Source organism: Triturus cristatus, chromosome 3_2 (assembly GCF_964204655.1).
Source record: "Triturus cristatus chromosome 3_2, aTriCri1.1, whole genome shotgun sequence".
In the NCBI taxonomy this organism is placed as follows: Eukaryota; Metazoa; Chordata; class Amphibia; order Caudata; family Salamandridae; genus Triturus; species Triturus cristatus.
In genome coordinates this window covers 996,455,362-996,461,361 of record NC_140584.1, presented here as the reverse complement: position 1 = coordinate 996,461,361, position 6,000 = coordinate 996,455,362, and the positions used below count along the sequence as shown (strand labels likewise).

Genomic DNA, 6,000 nt, shown 5'->3' with positions numbered 1-6,000 from the left:
ATCGAACCGTGAACCCCGTAGTCCATAGTCAGGCACCCTGGCCGCTGCGCCACACCTCTTCCACTCACGCATTCACGCTTTCACTTGCGCATTAATTGAATGGAAGTGTTTCCGATTTCAGTAGATCTGTTCTCTGGTGTGTGGTAGCACTAAGGCAATACATGTGCCATCAGGTGATCCAACCGCATGTGGAAGGCAACTCAAAACCATAAAAGTCCTCCTTCACATTGGCGAAATCCTGCTGCCCTTCCAACTGGATGAAGCTGTTGATGTGTCTCATCATTGAAGATATAACTTCTTGTAGCACACCACTAGACATTTGTTGTGACATTCCATAAGATACTACCACAGTATATTGGAAGGATCCTGTGGCCACAAAATGAAGTACTGCCATGAGTTTGACGATTGATGTAATAAATGTGGGATTTCTGTCGTGAGACTGAAGTCCTGGGTCCAGCTGTTGCCATAAATCCAGTATAGTTTGCTTATTCAATATGAATTTCTTGATTACATCCCTTTCTTCCACGGTGGCAAGGTCTGGAAATGGGAGGTACACCTAAGGCTGTCGTCCCGCCTCTCTCCCAGGGTTCATATGTCTGCATTGGTAAATCACTTGAACACTTTTCACATTTTCCACTACAACATATTTGATATTTAACACTAAAGTAATGTAGTTGTCCAAAATATATATGGTTTTACTACATATTTTAATAAAACATTTACTTTTTGTCCTTATTCTTCACAAATTACAGTTATAGCCTATAAATAATTAAAAACAGGTATAAATAATATATTTTAATTGTATTAAAAATATATTAATTTTTGGTAAAACAAATTCCTTCAAAAATATGGCTAACAATTGTGTAAACACCACCACACTAATATCGCTTTTCAGCACAGTAACACGCTACATATAAATATTTATTTTAAAAAGAACGAGTGTCCATCGTAGTTTGAATAAGTAAACAAACTAGCCCCCATTTTCAGTGGTGCTGATGCACTTAACAGTCACTAACACACTATTTTGAATTTCTAAAATGGCGGGTGTCTGACCTCGCCGATTGGACATCTTGAATCAGACGGCCGTGTCAGAAGTTGACCATGCAGTGGGCGGTAAACTCCACGACGGTCACAGCCATAGGCTAACGTTGGTGAATGTAACGTACAAAGGCCAATGGCTGTGTCTATCTATGCTGACCATCACGTATGCTGCATACATGTATGTGGCAGTTGGGAAAACATCTCACTTGCCTCTAACCCTGCTGCTATCAAAACCTCCTCCACGTTTGGTGCTGTCACTTACACCTGGGAGCAACGATGGCTGGTCCAAAAAGTGAGACGGTCCCTGCTTACTTGCCAGAGAGTTAGACTTGCTGGCACAGGAGGTACTTTTCCTGTATGGCCAGCTCTATGGCTCTCCAGAGGAACACGTACATGTCTGAAATGTGTGTGGGAATCTGTCTAACTGGTATTTTTCTATTAACGCATGCTACAATGTCCCCTTAAGTTCCTTAGTGAAGCATAGTTAGTGAAGTGTCATATATGTTTGTCCCTTGCAGAGGACAATGATGTTGGGGTTACTAAGCTCTTTAAAATGTGAAACAAATAACATTTATATGTGTTGTGTGTTTAAAGTCCTAGATTCCAATTGGTGTGTATGTAGAGATATATCTATGTATATGTTTTAATTACATGTGATAGGTTTAAAACTCACATAATGGAAATTAGACAACACATTATATACTCTCTACAACTGTACATAAAAATGCAAACCAAATTAAACTTATGTTAGCCATGTGTATGGTCCCACAAATCACACAGCCTAGATCAGGGCTCTCCAAACAGTTAAAAGGGAGCTACGAGGAGCTCCCTGACCCCTTCAGAGTACCACACAGCCTTGAGCTCATTTATTAGATGGGCACAAGGTAATTTTTCATGTGAAAGTCAAGGCTGTGTTCATGTGACATCATGATCATCAGGCTGCAGATAACAAGGCCTGACAATGTGCAGTGCTCAGTCAGAATCACGGGCCGGGCTGGGGCTGAGTCACAGGGGCAAACAACTGAAACACTGAGGTATATCTGTTATAAACATATATCCTTGCCACACCAAATATTGTTTTTTGGGTAGCATGTGAAAAAACACTTCATATGCTAATTTAGGAGTCATGCTAATAATAGATGTAGAAAAATGTTGATACTTAAATACAAACAAACCAAAAGTCACAAAACCATTGTTTTTTCTTTCATTTTTTTGCATCCATACAGGTCAACGCCCATCCGAAGTGGGACATTTGAAAGGGCATCGCCAGGAAGGTGCGGACTCTGGGGGGCCTACAAGTGGCGCAGTGTCCATTGCCACAGAGTTGGAAGCACCTATGATGCTGGACCAGGAAGTCAGGTGAATACCAGCTTGGGCAGTCCTCCCAACGTGGAAAGCACGTGTGCCGCACCCTGACTCTCCTAATAGCCAGCATTCTTGTGGTGGCCTATCCAGAGTTTAATGCGCAGTTGAGGACCCAACAGTAGCAACCAGGGGGTGAGTTCTTATCAGATTTTCACATGTTAGCTGACTTGTGTTGCAGCCAGGATTTTTCCTGTCAACATTGAGGGTGACCCATGTCTAACACACAAGAGGATTTCTTTAAGGTGTCAATGTAACACAATGTTTATGATGATGTGCTTTGTCTATTAATTTGTTGTAAAGAATCCCTCCTGATTCCTGTTCACAACTGTAGGGCCTTTCTGAGCAGACACATGGCTGTCTAAACTCCACATATACATCGGGTTGTTTGATGTCATGAGGGACAGTTGTACCAAACAGGCCAATAGTCTTTATTGTGTCAGGTGTGATGCTCCTTCAGTGTTGTGGAAGGAAGGTATAATGGTAGCCCTATTACATGTGACATAGCATACTAGGCACGTATGGTATAGTAGATGTACCAAAAGTCATATTGGTAAGTTGGGATTCTATACAAACAAGAGTGAGCATAGGATCCAAAATGACTAGTGACATCACACATTTTGGAATCAAAACATATATCAATTGTGTTAAGCATCAGATTACTGTTTCATACATGTCAAAAGTGACAGATTGCATGATGTCTTACTCCTTCACAAACGTGTGTGTACGCCAGTCTGTTTTTGGACAAATGATTGTGATAGGCATACGATTTTTGATGAAACATACAGAAATGTGTGCACATTTGTGACAGAGTAACACATACCCCAAATAATTTCTCATTGTCTTCTGTCATGTCCAGATGAAAAATCAATGATGAAGAAAGAAAATGAGAAACTTAAATGGATCTTGGAAGATGGAATGTTTCATCACATATATGTAGGAGTATCGCATCAGGAAAACTCAGGATCAGGCCAAATTCATGACTCATTAGGCAAATGTTTAAATGCATCAAGGTGTAATATGTTGCATATTGTGATTTACATTTCAATATTTGTAGTAATTATTATATATGAATCATTGTTTGCAATAATTACTGTGATTTTCTACAACTTTTTGACTACAGTGAAAGCCTGCATATTTAGTGAAACAATTTCACAAAGATACAACAACGTTCAAATAACTAGAGATAGTTAGGAGTCAAATGTGAAGTTGTTTATGCTCTATACTGAAGTGTATTAGAAATGTTTGAAGGACTATGTATTAACTTAAGCTGTAGAAGTCATTTATCAATCCACCCAAATCTTTGTTTCTGACTGTCTTCAACAGCATAGGTCTCTACATAGTATGTGATACATTGCTAAGCTACTTCAGTTCAGAATTCATTTATACATTTTGACAATTGATATATACTTTAGTGACTTGAAGTAAGTGTTACCATTGTGAAATACCCAAACAAAGGTAAACATGCTTTCAGTTTATGCTAATATTGGTACAACATTGCAGTACTTGTTGGCACACATTCATTCAGAGTTTACCTATTGAGAATGAAAAGTATGCCGATTGTAACGCCTAGTGTACTAACCGTACAAAGGTATTTTTGGTTGATATCCTTTTTGGTGACATGTGAGGAATTCTGCCTTCAAACCCAATACCTATTATATATATATGCAGTGGACTCCCCTCCTCCGGGTATCGGTATCAGTGAGGCACCTGCGTAATAATAAAGGAGAGACTAATGTGAGGAGAAGACCAGCAACACTAAAAACAGACTTGCGTGTCTTTAAGCAGGGAGGCCGCGCTAACGTGAGGATGGACCAATCACAAGAGGAAAGAGGAGGGGAAAAGTACACAGACCCCTGAAATCTGGGGCGTGAAGAAAAGGACGGGACAAAGAAGGAAGCTGAAGGAAGACTGAGACCATGAGACAGGATGCCAGTCAGCGTGTATGCCGAACCAGAGGGCACCGCTGACAGGGAGGAGGCACCAAACTTCTGATGTGAGGAGTGGTGGATCCCACCCGAGGAGGTTAAAGAGCAGCCACAACTCTGGAGAGTTATGGCAGAGCGGGTGAGTGACAGCGGGATGGGAGGTTTACGGGTTGGGGTGGGAAAGAGGGAGTAGGGGCCACGGTGATGGGTAGAAACACGGGGCACACTGATTGTTTTAAATGTGCCATATTGAAACCTAGTCGAGCACTATTGCAAGCCGAATCAGATAGACCCTGATATAATGATAAAACATGCCATGATTCCTGTTTAAGACAGGACCACCTGTATGTGCACTTGGGAGGAGATAGCTGGGAGATAAACGAGGACCATTAAACCAGGGTGAGGTCAACCCAGGTATGACAACCCTGAATTTTAAGGGAAGAGGTCAATGCCACATATAAAGGGAAAATCCCTTTCATTCACCAGGTGCATGCTGTTATTGCCCCAGACACTATGAAAAAACTACACATTCCACAAGCCTACCCGATTATACCCGAATGGTGTGGCAGACGTTTAGGAAAGACGCATTTTCTAAACTCATACTTACAGCTGTTGTTCTCCCTTTCTTTGAGCCTCTGGGTGGCACCAGCTTGAAGCATGAAGCATCTGACAAGACAGGAGGAAACCATATGGATTACTTACATACCGGCTCATTCTGACATTGTGTTGTTTATATATCTTATCATGTCACATAAGGAATTAATAAATCTCAACATTAAGAATTACATCCAGCCTCCGCTCCTATTTATCCGCCCAGCCTTCCCACAGTTGGTGTCAGAAGTGGTATACAGTGATACAGAGGCTGCAGTGAGCAAGATGGCAATGAGCCAAAAGAAACTTGAGAAGGTTGTGGAGAAGTTTCTGGCAGTAGCAGAAGAAAACAGAGAGAAACTTCAAGAAGCACTAACAGGGCAAAGTCCGACCCAAGAGACAGCAATTGGAAAACTTGTGACAGCGAAGAGGCCACATGGCCTTACCCTCTGTAGTACTGCAGAAGTACATCAATCAATCAATCAATCAATCAATCAATCAATCAGCTTGCTTATAAAGAGTGACTACTCTCTGTAAGGGTCTCAAGGCGCTGAGTGGGGAGGGGGAGGGTAGCTATGAGGTTCAGACGAAGAGCCAGGTCTTAAGGTCCTTTCTGAATTGCAGCAGCGGTGGTGATTGCCTGAGGTGCAGAGGCAAGGAGTTTCAGGTCTTCGCAGCAAAGTAGAAGAAGGATCTTCCACCGGCCGTGGTTTGCTGTATCCATGCGATGGTGGCCAGTGCCAGTTGGGCAGAGATGTCTGGTGGTGAGTGTAGCAGGAGAGGTGGTGGCTGAGGTATGCAGGTACAGCATTTTGGAGGGCTTTATTGGCATGTGTAAGTATCTTGAAGGTAATTCTTTTGCTGATTGGTAGCCAGTGAAGATCTCTCAAGTGGCTGATGATGTGGCTACGACGTGGAATGTTCAGGATGAATCTGGTGGAGGCATTCTGGATGTTCTGCATTTTCTTTAGGAGTTTCTGGATGGTGCCTGCTTGGAGTGCGTTGCCGTAGTCAAGTCTGCTGCTGACGAGCGCATGTGTGACCGTTTTCCTGGACTCAGTAGGGGTCCACTTAAAGA

The 6,000-nt window shown here is 42.2% G+C and overlaps 1 long non-coding RNA gene across 1 annotated transcript in view; it reads right to left on the bottom strand.

Moving 5' to 3' along the window:
• Positions 1 to 4,000: 4,000 nt before the first annotated feature.
• LOC146858971 (uncharacterized) overlaps positions 4,001 to 6,000 on the bottom strand; it is a 68,276-nt gene continuing 66,276 nt past the window's right edge. Inside the window, exons 3-4 of the long non-coding RNA XR_014979716.1 lie at positions 4,939 to 4,997; positions 4,001 to 4,113 (exon numbers count right to left, since the gene is read on the bottom strand). This is a non-coding gene — a long non-coding RNA (uncharacterized LOC146858971). The remainder of the gene's footprint in view (positions 4,114 to 4,938; positions 4,998 to 6,000) is intronic.